The sequence below is a fragment of the Scyliorhinus torazame genome, chromosome 5 (assembly GCF_047496885.1).
Source record: "Scyliorhinus torazame isolate Kashiwa2021f chromosome 5, sScyTor2.1, whole genome shotgun sequence".
NCBI lineage: Eukaryota > Metazoa > Chordata > Chondrichthyes > Carcharhiniformes > Scyliorhinidae > Scyliorhinus > Scyliorhinus torazame.
Window position 1 is genome coordinate 249,585,628 of NC_092711.1, and position 14,457 is coordinate 249,600,084.

At 49.8% G+C, this 14,457-nt stretch overlaps 1 protein-coding gene across 1 annotated transcript in view; it reads left to right on the forward strand.

Moving 5' to 3' along the window:
- Positions 1 to 14,149, forward strand: part of LOC140421029 (uncharacterized) — a 278,045-nt gene extending 263,896 nt beyond the window's left edge. The window contains exon 15 of the mRNA XM_072505325.1: positions 13,153 to 14,149. The gene's annotated coding sequence lies outside the window, so the exon portion shown is untranslated. The remainder of the gene's footprint in view (positions 1 to 13,152) is intronic.
- Positions 14,150 to 14,457: the final 308 nt, after the last annotated feature.

The following is a 14,457-nucleotide window of genomic DNA, read 5'->3' on the forward strand; positions in this document are numbered from 1 at the left end:
CCCCACTACTTGCCCCCCCCACTACTTGCCCCCCCCACTACTTGCCCCCCCCACTACTTGCCCCCCCCACTACTTGCCCCCCCACTACCTGCCCCCCCACTACTTGCCCCCCCCACTACTTGCCCCCCCACTACTTGCCCCCCCACTACTTACCCCTCCCACCACTACTTGCCCCTCCCACCACTACTTGCCCCTCCCACCACTACTTGCCCCTCCCACCACTACTTGCCCCCGCACCACTACTTTCCCCCACCACTACTTTCCCCCCACCACTACTTTCCCCCCACCACTACTTGCCCCCCCACCACTACTTGCCACCCCACCACTACTTGCCCCCCCACCACTACTTGCCCCCCCCCCACTACTTTTCCCCCCACCCCAGATTTGAGACCATGCCATGTGGCAGGCAACTGCTCGCTGGTAATAACCCAGCAGCAGACTGAGGAGGCCCTTAAGTGGCCATTAATTAGCAAATAGTCAATTGAGCACTGGACTGTTTGCCACTGCCATAATCAGCAGGCAGCACAATATTTGTGTGATGCCTACATTAATTTGAATGTGCACAGGGCAGCACGCTAGCATTGTGGGCAGCACGCTAGCATTGTGGGCAGCATGGTAGCATTGTGGGCAGCATGGTAGCATTGTGGGCAGCACGGTAGCATTGTGGGCAGCACGGTAGCATTGTGGGCAGCATGGTAGCATTGTGGGCAGCACGGTAGCATTGTGGGCAGCATGGTAGCATTGTGGGCAGCATGGTAGCATTGTGGGCAGCACGCTAGCATTGTGGGCAGCATGGTAGCATTGTGGGCAGCATGGTAGCATTGTGGGCAGCACGGTAGCATTGTGGGCAGCACGGTAGCATTGTGGGCAGCATGGTAGCATTGTGGGCAGCACGGTAGCATTGTGGGCAGCATGGTAGCATTGTGGGCAGCACGGTAGCATTGTGGGCAGCATGGTAGCATTGTGGGCAGCATGGTAGCATTGTGGGCAGCACGGTAGCATTGTGGGCAGCATGGTAGCATTGTGGGCAGCACGGTAACATTGTGGATAGCACAATTGCTTCACAGCTGCAGGGTCCCAGGCTCGATTCCGGCTTGGGTCACTGCCTTGTGCGGAGTCTGCACATCCTCCCCGTGTGTGCGTGGGTTTCCTCCGAGTGCTCTGGTTTCCTCCCACAGTCCAAAGATGTGCAGGTTAGGTGGATTGGCCATGATAAATTGTCCTTAATGTCCAAAATTGCCCTTAGTGTTGGGTGGGGTTACTGGATTATGGGGATAGTGTGGAGGTGTAGGGTAAGTGTTGGGTAGGGTGCTCTTTCCAAGAGCCAGTGCAGACTCGATGGGCCGAATGGCCTCCTTCTGCACTGTAAATTCTATGATAATCTATGCGGTTAACTGTGCATTGTGATTCCCATACATTTTCAGAGGTTTTCCAGTTTTTCGCCCTATAGGTTATCAACATTTGTTCTTCATGTCTTGATTAGTCAATCAAAACTTAATCCCACTGCACTGCCGTGTCTCCATAGCCAATAATATGGCAGTGGCAGCACAATGATTCCTCGGTTCATAATGTCTAAAAAGATAATTCTGGGCACCAGAACCTGCCTCAGATCAGTAGTTTAAAGACTAGAACACAAGAAAATGAGAAGATTAATGTTCAGATGATTTATTTTATGACAATGAATTATATAAAAGCTAAGTGCTTAAGCAGTAAGTGGTGTGCCATGAAATACATCACAAACATCTCGGGCTACAAATTGTTATTTATACACCTTGTACTGGACATGGATGTCACAATCCAGCAATAGGCCTTGCTGAAGTAAGCAGCATTCAAACACTGTGCTGCCTCACCATGAAAATAAGTATAGCATGGAGCCCATCACAATGCATTCTGCTGTCCGGCTAAATCTTGAACAAGGAGCCTAACAGCATGCAAAGCTAGCATGTTTTACCGCTATCCTCTAACCCTGAAAGGGAACTCGGTGTTTTTAAAGGGGAACTGCACTGACTTGAAAGGAAGCTGGTGCCGACTGCTACTACTGCAATTGGAGACAGAGAAAATGAAAGCAGCAGGGCAAAGAGAAGCTTCCCAAGTTCACAGATGTGGCACTGGAGCCCCTGAGTCATGTAGATAAATAGAAGAGCGTTCATGTTTCAATGCAGGCCTCAGAGGCTATCTCGGAATCTTCTCTGAAGGGAATGGAAACAGGTGGCATACAAAGTCAATGCAGAATCTGGCACCAAGGATCTGACAATAGTGCTGGAGAAAGTTCAGTAACCTCACACAGATAGTCAAGGTTGGGGTAGGCATCTTCAAAGGATACTTCCACCAGATTACTAGCCTCTCAATCTGTTCAATGCACCACAACCCCATTACTCTCCCATCAGCAGCCCTAACAATCAGCACTCCAGCCTTAAATTCACACACCATCACCCTCACACCTATTCCAATGTTGCAAGTCTCACATCTACCTCTGAATGTCTCCATTCACTCCAGATATTCATCCATTTTAAACATAGAATTCAAAGACAGTGCAACACAATGTTCTTCCCTCTTTTTCAAGGCAATGTGACAAGTAATAGAAGGAAGCAGAGAGAAACTGCAGGTGGCAATGGCTGGGCTGGCTGACGGGGTGCCATCAGCAAGTACACTGATAGAGTGGCAGTGTTGGAAGCATGAAAACTGTCATTCTGTGAGAGGGCTGTAGGTTCATGCTGCATGGTTTCAATGCCACTCCCATGGACTGACATCTCAATTCTAGTAATCTGTTGGATGTCAGATTGCTGGAGAGCTGCAAGAGCTGTACGAAGATCTTCAGCCATAATGTAAGCAGTCTGAGATTGCACGGCAGCTAGCATGGATTTCATGACCTCCATCTGGATTTCCACTGCAGCACTGAAATGTTGGGTGCCTTTTGTCTGTGCTGGAGTGGAAGTTAAGACACCAGACGCTACCAGCCAGCCTCTCAGCCAGCCAACCCATACTGAGTTGGTGAAGTCTGAAGCAGGCCTTCAAGATTTAGAGCTGCTGTAGGGCATTCTGCAAGGTCATTTGCAGTCTCCCTGGTATACGTCAGCAGCCTTCCACAACAACTTATATTTATATGGTGCCTTTGACATAATGAAACACCCCCAGGCATTTCACAGGAATATTGTAGAAGAAAATATTACACCGAGCCACATCAGGAGATATGAGGTCAGGCAACATTGGTCAAAAAGATAGGTGTCAAGGAGGAAATGAAGGGAGAGAGGCAGAGAGGTATAGTTCCAGAAGTAGGCAACTGAGGGCACAACCACCACTGATGGAGCAATTAAAATTGGGGATGCACAAGAGGCTAGAATTAGAGAAACAAGATATCTCAGAGGCTCCTGGGGTTGCATATGACAGAGGGAAGGAAGGGAAAGACCATGAAGGCATTTGGAAATTGTGGTGGTATGTATTAGGGGTAATATGGTACCTGTGAAGCCGAGAGGCTATTGGCTGACAGGTCCCGGGTCCTGGTTGGATCTGCCGACTTCTGGCTCCTCCCTGAAGGCGGAGTATAAGAGCTTGAGTTCTCCCCGCAGCCTCATTCTGTTACTGAGCTGCTGGGGAACAAGTCTCGCTTAATAAAGCCTAGATAGACTTCATCGCTTCTCGTCTCGCGAAAGTCATTGTGCGCTACAATTTATTAAGCGAGCTTAAAAGACTAAGGAGCTCCGGATCGCCCCGGAGTGCCTGCGGATCAGCCCCCATGCAGCAAATCGGCGGCCGTGTTCAAACACTGGCGAGCATGCTTCGAAGGCTACCTTCGAACGGCCCCCGGCCGGATCACGGAAGAGCAGAAAATGCAGGTCCTGCATTCGAGGGTAAGCCCGGAGATTTACTCGCTTATAGAAGACGGGGAGGATTTCCCGACGGCGCTCGCGTTGCTGAAGGGCATCTACATTCGGCCCGTAAACCAGGTCTACGCACGCCACCAACTCGCAACGAGACAGCAAATTCCCAGAGAATCGCTCGACGAATTCTATGGCGCGCTGCTGATTTTGGGCCGAAACTGCAACTGCCCGCTGGTGAATGCGATCGAGCACACGGACCTGCTAATTCGAGATGCATTCGTGGCAGGTATGAACTCTCCCCAAATTCGTCAGAGACTTTTAGAAAGAGAGTCGCTAGGACTCTCAGAGGCACGGGCCCTTGCGGCCTCCCTTGATGTGGCCTCCCAAAACGCCCGCGCCTACGGCCCCGACCGCGCAGCAGCCCCTTGGGCTCCGTGGACCCCCGTCGCGACCGACTCCCCGGCACCCCCCACCCCCCCGCACGCTTGCGCAGTTAGAGCGCCGGACCATCCCGGCGGGGCCCGCTGCTACTTTTGCGGGCAGGCGAAACACCCCCGGCAGCGCTGCCCAGCCCGCGCAGCTATTTGTAAAAGCTGCGGCAAAAAGGGCCATTACGCAGCAGTGTGCCGGTCCCGGGAGGTCGCCGCAATCCCCGGAGAAGAATGAGGACAACACATCCCCAACCCCCCCCCAGCGTCCCATGTGCGACCCGCGGGCGCCGCCATTTTGGGTCCCGGACACCACGAGGGGAGGATGGGCGCCGCCATCTTGTGACCCCCCAGCCACGTGCGATTCATGGGGGTGGCCATTTTGTCCACCCCGACCGCGTGCGATTCATGGGGGCGGCCATTTTGTCCACCCCCGACCGCGTGCGATTCATGGACGCCGCCATCTTGGTTGACAACAAAGGACCCCAGCACAGACGGCTCTACGGGTTCCGAAGAAAACGCCGCGACACTCCTACCACAACTGGCTTCGGTGACACTGGATCAATCACGGCCCCGGACGCTCCAAACGACGACAACAACGGTGCTGGTTAACGGATACGAGATGCCATGCTTGATCGACTCCGGGAGCACGGAAAGTTTTATTCACCCAGATACGATAAGACGCTGTTTTCTGCCCATCCATCCAAGCACGCAAAAGATTTCCCTAGCTGCAGGATCCCACTCAGTGGAGATCAAAGGGTTCTGCATCGCGAACCTAACGGTGCAAGGGAGAGACTTTAAGAACTACAGGCTCTACGTCCTTCCCCAACTCTGCGCGCCCACATTACTGGGATTAGACATCCAGTGTAACCTCCAGAGCCTAACATTCCAATTCGGCGGCCCAATACCCCCACTCACTATCTGCGGCCTTGCAACCCTCAAGGTTGAACCGCCGTCCTTGTTTGCAAACCTCACCCCGGATTGCAAACCCGTCGCCACGAGGAGCAGACGGTACAGTGCCCAGGACCGGACGTTTATCCGGTCTGAAGTCCAGCGGTTGCTGAAGGAAGGCATAATCCAGGCCAGCAATAGTCCCTGGAGAGCCCAGGTGGTAGTCGTGAAGACCGGGGAGAAGCAAAGGATGGTCGTAGACTATAGTCAGACCATCAACAGGTACACGCAGCTAGATGCGTACCCTCTCCCCCGCATATCCGACATGGTCATTTGGATTGCCCAGTACAAGGTCTTTTCCACCGTGGACCTCAAGTCCGCATACCACCAGCTCCCCATCCGCCCAGGTGACCGCAAGTACACCGCCTTCGAGGCAGACAGGCGGCTATACCATTTCCTAAGGGTCCCATTTGGCGTCACGAACGGGGTCTCGGTCTTCCAACGGGAGATGGACCGAATGGTTGACCAGCACGGGTTGCAGGCCACGTTCCCGTATCTCGACAACGTAACCATCTGCGGCCACGATCAGCAGGACCACGACGCCAACCTCCAAAAATTCCTCCAGACCGCTAACGCCCTGAACCTCACATATAACGAGGAAAAATGCGTTCTTAGCACAAACCGTTTGGCCATCGTGGGATACGTAGTGCGCAATGGAGTGATAGGCCCCGACCCCGAACGCATGCGCCCCCTAATGGAATTTCCCCTCCCCCACTGCTCCAAAGCCCTGAAACGTTGCCTGGGCTTCTTTTCATATTACGCCCAGTGGGTCCCCCAGTACGCAGACAATGCCCGCCCGCTAATACAGTCCACTACCTTCCCCCTGTCGACAGAGGCCCGCCAGGCCTTCAGCCGCATCAAAGCGGATATCGCAAAGGCCATGATGCGCGCCATCGACGAGTCCCTCCCCTTCCAGGTCGAGAGCGACGCATCCGATGTAGCTCTGGCGGCCACTCTTAAACAAGCGGGCAGACCCGTGGCCTTTTTCTCCCGGATCCTCCACGCCTCAGAAATCCGCCACTCCTCAGTGGAAAAGGAAGCCCAAGCCATAGTGGAAGCTGTGCGACATTGGAGGCATTACCTGGCCGGCAGGAGATTCACTCTCCTCACCGACCAACGGAACGTCGCTGCCGACCTGGCTGGCAGCCCCAGGACCCATCTTGCTCCGGAAACATGTGCGGGCGCACAAATCAGACCCGTTGGTCGAGAGGGTTCACCATCTCCACGCGAACCCGCAGTACGCCTATGTGGCGTACCCCGACGGCTGACAGGACACGGTCTCCCTGCGGGACCTGGCGCCCGCCGGCAACACACACACACCCCCAATACCGATCACCCCCTCCCTGCCACCGGCGCACCCCACGACCGCCACCTTCCCGGGGGGATCGGTCCTCCTCCCGTGCCCGCCCAGGAGGAAAACAGGAACAAATTATGTTCGATAATGCACAGCGGGGCAAAATTAAGAATGACAAGATCTTAAGGTGGAGGATCGAGCTCTCCACCTTTAACTATGAGATCTTGTACCGTCCCGGAAAGCTGAACGAGCCGTCCGATGCCCTATCCCACGGCACATGTGCCAACGCACAAATAGACCGCCTCCAAGCCCTCCACGAGGACCTCTGCCACCCGGGGGTCACTCGATTCTACCATTTCGTAAAGTCCCGCAACCTCCCCTACACTGTTGAGGAGGTCCGTACAGTCACCAGGAACTGCAACATCTGTGCAGAGTGCAAACCGCACTTTTTCAGGCCGGATAGAGCGCACCTGATCAAGGCTTCCCGCCCCTTTGAACGCCTCAGTTTGGATTTCAAAGGGCCCCTCCCCTCCACTGACCGCAACGCATACTTCCTAAACGTGGTGGACGAGTACTCCCGTTTCCCCTTCGCCATCCCCTGCCCCGACATGACAACGGCCAGGGTCATTAAAGCCCTGGACACCATCTTTACACTGTTCGGCTTCCCCGCATACATCCATAGCGACAGGGGGTCCTCCTTCATGAGTGACGAACTGCGTCAGTTCCTGCTCAGCAAGGGCATTGCCTCGAGCAGGACGACCAGCTACAACCCCCGGGGGAACAGGCAGGTAGAGAGGGAGAACGGCACGGTCTGGAAGACCGTCCTACTGGCCCTACGGTCCAGAGATCTCCCAGTTTCCCGGTGGCAGGAAGTCCTCCCGGATGCTCTCCACTCCATCCGGTTGCTGCTGTGTACCACCACTAACCAAACGCCTCACGAGCGCCTCCTTGTCTTCCCTAGGAAGTCCTCCTCCGGCACGTCGCTGCCGACCTGGCTGGCAGCCCCAGGACCCATCTTGCTCCGGAAACATGTGCGGGCGCACAAATCGGACCCGTTGGTCGAGAGGGTTCACCATCTCCACGCGAACCCGCAGTACGCCTATGTGGCGCACCCCGACGGCTGACAGGACACGGTCTCCCTGCGGGACCTGGCGCCCGCCAGCAACACACACACACCCCCAATACCGATCACCCCCTCCCTGCCACCGGCGCACCCCACGACCGCCACCTTCCCGGGGGGATTGGTCCTCCTCCCGTGCCCGCCCAGGAGGAAAACAGGAACAAACAGCGCTACCCTCCCAGAGACGACAGCGCCCGAGCCAGCACCTGCACCACCACTGGGGCTGAGGCGATCGACGAGGAAGACCAGACCGCCCGCTCGATTCGTGGAATCCGCGTGACACCAAGAAAGCAAGAATTTCCTTATTGTAAATAGTTCTGACAAACTTGTACATAGCTAAATGTTGGGCTAAATATGTATAGCCACAGTTCGAAATTTGTTCCAGGGCCAGCCTTGTAAACCCCTACCACCATGCGAACCACCACCCCGCCGGGTTCCTTTTTAACAAGGGGTGAATGTGGTGGTATGTATTAGGGGTAATATGGTACCTGTGAAGCCGAGAGGCTGTTGGCTGACAGTCCTGGTTGGATCTGCCGACTTCTGGCTCCGCCCTGAAGGCGGAGTATAAGAGCTTGAGTTCTCCCCGCAGCCTCATTCTGTTACTGAGCTGCTGGGGAACAAGTCTCGCTTAATAAAGCCTAGATAGACTTCATCGCTTCTCGTCTCGCGTAAATCATTGTGCGCTACAAAAATGAATTAGAATTTTATAATCAAGACATTTTTTGACAAGGAACAAATGTAGATCAGCGAGCACAGGGAGAATGGGGGAACAGGCTTCATGCAAGTTAAGACACAAGCAGCGGAATTTTGATTTACAATGGGTAGAATGTGAGAGAGCAGCAAGGATTAGTAGTTAGCACTGCTGCCTCACAGCGCCAGAGACCTGGGTTTGATTCCGACCTCGGGTTACTGTGTGGAGTTTGCACTTTCTCCCCATGTCTACGTGGATTTCCTTTGGTGATCCGGTTTCCTCCCACAGTCCAAAGGTGTGCAGGTTTGGTGGACTGGCCATGCTAAATTGTCTCTTCATGTCCAAAGGTTAGGTGGGTTTACTGGGAGAGGGCGTGGAATGAGTTCAGGTAGGGTGCTCTTTCGAAGGGTTGGTGCAGACTCGATGGGTCAACTAGCCTCCTTCTGCGCTCCAGGGATTCTATTATTCTATTCTATTCGAGGAGTACACTGGAATAATCAAGAGATAATGAATGCACAAACAAGTGTTTCAGCAGCAGATAAGCTGAAATGGGAGTAAAGTTATACAGAGTGATGGAACAACTATGAGGTTGGATAATCTCATCTCAGGATCAAATGTAAGACCAAGGTTATGAAAAGATCAGGAAGACTGATGGAGGGTAATTAAGGAATGGAGTTTAGAGCGGAGACTGTAAATGATTTCCGTCTATTTAATTGGAGGAACCTTTTGCTCAACCAGTGGATGTCAGATAAGCAGACTGATAATCTAGTGATTGGGCGTCATCACTGTACATATGGAAAATAACATTGTGCCTTTAAATGATGATGGTGATCACGTAGATATGAAATAGGAGGGGACCAAGGATAGACATTCGGAGGACACCACAGTTAATGGAAGCCATTGCAAGTGATAATCTGGCTACAGTTAAATATGTAAGAATGGTATCTGGTAAGAGCAGCCCCATCCAGCTTAATGACAGTAGAGACACTTTGGAGGAGGACGTTGTGCCAAATGAGTCAAAGTCTGCAAAAAGGTCAAGATAAAGGTGAGGTGGAACAGTTTACTTTTGTCACAGCCACATAAGATGCCTTGTGTAACTTTGATAAGAGCTGCTTCAAGTGTGTGGAAGGGTGAGAAACCTGATTGAAGAGATTCAAACACAGAGTTGCAGGAAAGAAGGGAACAGATTTGGGAGACGGCAACATATTCAAGGACGAAAGAGAAAATGCTGGAAAATCTCAACCGGTCTTGCAGCATCTGTAGGGAGAGAAAAGAGATAACGTTTTGAGTCCGATGATGCTTTGACAAAGAGTCATCGCACTGGAAATGTTAGCTCTTTTCTCTCCCTACAGATGCTGCCAGACCTGCTGAGATTTTCCAGCATTTTCTCTTTCATTTCAGATTCCAGCATCCGCAGTAATTTGCTTTTAACATTTCAAGGAGTTGTGAGAAGAAAGTGAGATTGGAGATGGGGCGGTAGTTTGAAAGGACAGTGAGGTAAAAGTTTTTTTTGAGGACCTCGTGATGACAACAAATTTAAAGGAGAGGGGGACAAGAAGCAAATGATCAGATTGTCTCAATCTTAGTGACAGAGACGTTCCTGCTCGACTCGTACATTGTTGGAAGCGATGGAGGAAAGGGCTTTAAGAAGATAGTTTGCAATAGAGAAAATAAGCCAGAGATTTGCTTTCCAGGAATATCCTGGAATAGTGAGCTGTTTTAACAGATGAGAACAGGACCTAATCGTGTTTTACATAGTCCAGCCAGATCTGCCAGTGGATGGCTAAACCAGTTGTCTACCATATAATTTCCTGTCTCAATCCCTTTGACTCAAGGAAGTGAAGATGAGGACTGTACCAAGAACGGACATGGTGGGAGAGTATTAGTTTATTGGTAACTAGGGACAAGGTGGAGGTGAGGGGTATGACTAAGTAAATCAATAGCTGCAGGAATTCTGTGACAATGGAAGGCCAAGGACTGGATAGTTGGGATTTTGAAAGTGCAGTTCTACGTGAATTAGGGGATAGTTTTTCTAGGTTCAGAGACAGAAGGAGGTAGGGTTGGCGCATGGAAAGGGAATGTAGGTGGTGAGTGATACAAGGAAATTATCACTGGTGGTTTTATCTGTAATTGATACGATGGGACTAGCATGAGATGGCATGGTCATGAAAATGACAATAACATGGTTGGGGAGTTTTAATGCAGGGAGAGATTTAGGGACGATAAGAGGGCAGTGAATTTGGAGGAGAAAGAACATTATAAGTTAAGATGGACATTGAAATCATTGAGGATGAGAAGTTAGTGCAGAGACTGAGGGAGGAAAGCTGTGAAGATGCCTCGATAATAATATTTTTATCATTCTTGGGAAGGCAATGCAGAATGTTGATTTTGAAAGATAGATGAGAGGGTAGGGACAAGGTGAGATGCTCAAAAGGAGAAGGAAGTGCTGGAGGAGTAGATAGCCATGCTGCAGCTTGAGGTAGCATTGTATAAGGAGCACTAGGATAGACAAATGCAACTGCACAACAGGCACAAAGGGAATGCCTTAAGATTGGCAGCACGGTAGCACAGTGGTTAGTACAGTTGCAGCTCCAGGGTTTCAGGTTTGATTCCCGGCATAGGTCACTCTCTGTGTGGAGTTTGCGCTTTCTCCCTGTGTCTGCGTGGGTTTCCTTCGGGTGCTCCGGTTTCCTTCCACAAAGATGTGCAGGTTAGATGGATTGGCTATGCTAAATTGCCCTTCGAGTCTAAAAAGGTTGGGTGGGGTTGCTGGATTACAGGGATGGGGTGGAAGAGTGTGCTCAGGTAGGGTGCTCTTTCCAGGGGCTGTTGCAGACTCGATGGGCCAAATGGCCTCCTTCTGCACTGTAAATTCTATGATTCGATGATGATAGTTTATTTTGGTTTGGACAAATGGATGTGTTTCTGGATGAATATGTTATGGTAAGGCGGTTTCTCATACAAGCTGTTAGCCAAGGAGACCCTGTGATGTGACATACCAGCGAGATGGTAATGTGACAAAGAAGTTCATGCACTACTCACACATTATTGGAGGAGAGGGTGGAAGGGATGGGTAGAGTCATTTAATGAAGGGAAGTTCACCTATGTGAAATGGAGTCTGAGTAGCCAGCCATGGACAGCCCATCCAGAGTGAAGTGATGCCTGCCTCGTCATCCTGTCTTTCATCCCCTTCTCCTGAGATGGCCTTTGTATGTCTGGTACTAATGGCTGCACCCATGCATGATGTGGAGAATGCAGCTTTTGTGTGTACTGGGGAATCCTCCAGAATGCTCCACCTTCAGAAGGATTGCTTTACCATGTCAGTGATCTGCTTCATAATCCTGGTGATGCCATAGTTTTCATCATACGCCCATTATCCTTGCATGATTGGTTGTCGAGGTGGTGACATCTGCCAGGTGTAAAGGAATAGCCATTGTCCCCTAGCTACCAATCCCTGGTTATTCTTGGAGGCTGAATATGGTGGGAATGGCAGACTGTCATAGAATTAAGGCACTGTTGCTATGATAGTGGGTGGACAGTCATCAATATTATGGCATGTCAACATTTTGACACACTTACGTACATTGAAGTGTTACCCCTTCAGTTCCCATACCCCTCCCTGTTAACATGGGTGGCCCCACAATGCCCAGTGTATGCAGTCGATGGATCCCTGCACTTTTCGCACCACTGGGAATCTGGCTGTTCTGGCAAAGTCACAAGGCCTTTTATCCTGCTTTCCCCAGCTTAGAGAGAACACAGTGTAACTGCCTCTCTTCACCCCACACAGTCACCTCTCAGATGTAGCAATGGATGTTGCAATGAAAGATATTGGTTACTTCACCCACACCCAACTGGAATGATTTGGAAGTTGAAGGCTATTCACATGTGGTGTCCTCACTGTGTTGCGAAGGATCCGGCACAAATCACTGACTACCTCCTTATTGAATCTGAACCACCTCAGGCATTGCTCCTGTGTGAGGTAGAGTTATGGGTAATGCACTTGGGAAACCTGCTGGTATTCGGGTCTTAAGTGTAGAGTCCTCCTCCTCCCTCCTCACCTTACCTCGTCCCAGAGCGTTCTCTCTGCAATCTCTGCTCTATCTCTCCATTCTGTTGCAGATCCAGAGGCACTGCAAGTACAGCCCCCATACTTCTTGCAGACTAGGCTACAAAATTATCTGCATCCATGCCCACCAACAGATCTTCAAAATCAAGCCGCTGTACTTCCATAATTTCTACACAGTCAAAGGCATCTCACCTGCAAGTACCCTTTAAATAGCACTAATGAGGGTTTCTATGTGTGGGCTGAATCTATGCTCAGCTAAGAGTGATTAGATTAAATGTTCTGTGGACCTGAAGGTTTGAAAGACAGGCATCAAAGCAGCTGGAAAGGCTCTTTATAGCCTCTTTGTGTCCTACTCACTGCTTACATTCTCAACTAATTTTGTATGACAGCAAACATAGAGCGAAGGGACCTCGAATAATGTATCAAAGTCATTCACATAGATTGTTAATCGCTGAAAGCCCAGCACTGAACCTTGTGGCACTCCACATGTTGTAGCCTGCCATCTTGAAGATAGCCCATTTATTCATACTCTCTGCTTTTTGTCCACTGAGCAATCCTCCATCCATGCCAATATAACCCCCAACTCCATGAGCCCTTATCTTCTGTGTTGATCTTTTGTGTGGCACCTTATTGAAGACTTTTTGGAAATACAAGTATATCGACTGGCTTCCCTTTGTCTACTTTACCAATTGGCAGTGCAGCCATGCCATTTTATGCCTTCAGGGCTTCTGTTACATGATCCTGGAACACACCTACTAACTTTGTGCCTGTCATTTTATTGTAGGTATCGTTGATGAATGAGATGACGTAGCTGCCAAATCATTATCAACATATATTTTTTTTTTACAAGTTTCGTGTCAACAGAACTCAAGTTGGATTACGGAAATGAAGTATCAAATAAAGCTAAATCCATCTCTGATCACAGCAGTGGTTAATTTTGTTCTGATATTCTGCTTTTATTTTCTATATTATAATAAATATTATAATTACAAACATAAAAGTAGCCATTGCACTTGGGATCTGTAAGATATTGGGATCACTGAGGTGATGGTTAATTTAGCTGCAGTTTATAAAGCAGCATTAATGGAAACATAATTGGCCAGCATTCAAGAATTACTCCTGGCTCAAGAGTACAAAGTTCAAACTGAAAGATTGATGAAGAGGACTTGGAATACATCAGAATGTGTTCGGCAGACTGTCCATACTCTGCCCAGTGTTATTCCCCAAAAGGGGCACTGGAAAAACAGGAATACGTCTGAGCTCAAAGAAGAAAGTAATGTTCGAGTGTGAAACCAGGAAACAATGATTAGCTTGGATTTCAAAAGGAAATAAACTCGTACCAAGACCATTGTCCAATTTCGGAAGAAGGAATAAAGTTTGTTTCCTCCCAGCGTTACCATTGTCAGATCTCCCAAGAATAAATTTAAGAGAATGTTGAACTGCTGTAAGTAAACTGTATGTATTGGAATTCATATGCATATTAACATTAGTGTAATGACTCATTTAAATGTGTAATGACTCATTTAAATATGCAAGAGCGAGATCCAGATTGTAACGTCTTGCGACACTGTTAAATTTAGTGAGACATTTCAAGCATCGCAAATCTCATGAGAGGACACCAAATTGGGCGTGACGAGGCCATTGAATCACGCCCCTTGTGTCACAGAAATAATATCTTTATTAGTTGCTAAACCCAAGGAAAATAATAAAGGACACAGTATACACACAGATTTCAGAAGAAAGAAAAGTTAAAGTCCAAATAAAAGTTTTAAAATATACAATTAAGTCCTTTGTTTGTCTCTGAGATGTAGATTGTTGACTATTGCAGCCATTTGAAATTAACTGGTTTCTTTTGAAATCTTGAAATTGAATTGAAGTTCAGGTAACTGCACCATGCTAGACATCGACGTGAATTATGCCAGGTCCCCCACGATGTGCACCTGGCAAGCAGAACCCACGGGAGGGGGTCCAAAAATGTATAGGTTGCAGGTTAGTTGGATTGGCCAAGATAAAATTGCCCCTTAGTGTCTGGGGATTAGTGGGATTAGGTGGAGTTATGGGGATAGGATGACGGAGTGGGGTGCTCTTT